The sequence below is a fragment of the Trichechus manatus genome, unplaced genomic scaffold (genome assembly GCF_000243295.1).
Source record: "Trichechus manatus latirostris isolate Lorelei unplaced genomic scaffold, TriManLat1.0 scaffold00011, whole genome shotgun sequence".
NCBI classification, from domain to species: domain Eukaryota; kingdom Metazoa; phylum Chordata; class Mammalia; order Sirenia; family Trichechidae; genus Trichechus; species Trichechus manatus.
In genome coordinates, this window is record NW_004443947.1 from 24,557,294 (window position 1) to 24,558,903 (window position 1,610).

Sequence of the window (1,610 nt, forward strand, 5' to 3'; positions counted from 1 at the left end):
TGTGTGTGTGTGTGTGTGTGCTACATTCCAGATGGCCCAGGTCGACTGTGAAATACCATAGGTGACAAGTCTGTAATAAGTCTGGACACACTCAGACTTGATGTAAGGATCAGCAGAGTAGACAATGACATTGCAGTCTCTGGGTAGCTCTGGTGAGGCTGACTGTGAACTGCTGTGAACATGCCAGCAGGGCCTGGGTGGGGGCCAGGTGGCTATTTTTATACTAGTCTCATTCTGCAAGTGTACCCTGGACCCACTGGTTTGAAAGTTAACTTACTGATCTCTTACATATGCAAACGAGTTTCTCTTTCTTATCTCCACTGGTTACATTCCATCCTTTGAATCTTGAGCTAGGAAGTCCTTTCAGCATGAAACACAAACTTTTTATTTGAAAGCCCCATTTTTCTACCTATCCTTAACTTTACCTGCCCCTTCCTACCCTCCTCTCCAACTCCATTTATGTCTACCTAAGCCCTACTATCTTGACAAAGCTCTGACATAGGCTTTGTCCTGATTTCTACTCTTTTTACTTTTCTGCCTGGCAATTCCTTCAACTTGCTTCTCTTGGACTTTAAGCCCAAAGCCTTATTGAAATCCCTTTCAAACCTGCCTCTAAAGATAGCTTGACCTAAAGGACCAAGAGTCATAGGTTCTGGGTTCTTGATTTGGGGTTGTTGTTATCTAGCTCCATTACTACACAAGTTGCCATTGAGTCAGTTTCGACTCATGGCAACCCCATGTGTGTCAGATTATAACTGTGCTCCATACGGTTTCAGTGGCTGATTTTTCAAAAGTAGATCACCAGGCCTTTCTTCAGAGGTGCCTCGGGGTGAACTTGAACCGCCAACCTTTCAATTATCAGCTGAGTATATTAACACTTTAAACTACCCAGGGACTCCTAGCTCCATGACTTAAAAAAACAAACAAAAAAATCTGCCATCGAGTTGATTCCAATTCATGGCGACTCCATGTGTGTCAAAGTAGAACTGTGCTCTACAGTCCTTTCTTACAAAGCAACTCTGGATAGATACAAATCAACAACCTTTTGGTTAGAAGCCAAGCACTTAACCATTTGCACCACCCAGGGACTCAGCTCCATGACCATAAAAACCCGGTTGCTGTCAAGTCGATTCTGACTCATTGTGACCCTATAGGAGGACAGAGTAGAACTGCCCCATAGGATTTCCAGGGAGCACCTGGTGGATTCAAACTGCTCTGGTGGCTCGGTGGTTAAGAGCTCTGCTGCTAACCAAAAGCTTGGCACTTTGAATCCACCAGGTGCTCCTTGAAAATCCTATGGGGCAGTTCTACTCTGTCCTCCTATAGGGTTGCTACGGGTTGGAATTGACTTGACGGCAAAGGGTTTGGATGTTTTTTTTTGGGGGGGGCGGGGGGGTCTTCCATGACCAGGCACAACCAATTTCACTTCTCCTTTGTGAATCAGATCTTGAAATGGTTGGCTTGGGCACATCTTGCTCAGTTGTTGGCTGGGAGTGGTCCAGGGAGGGTGTGGCCTTGGCGTAAATGCTGAGGCAGATCCCAAAAGAGTGGCTGCTGGAGGCTGTCAGCCAACCACACTCCTCACAACTGGTTCTCTTGAAGGGAGGTCT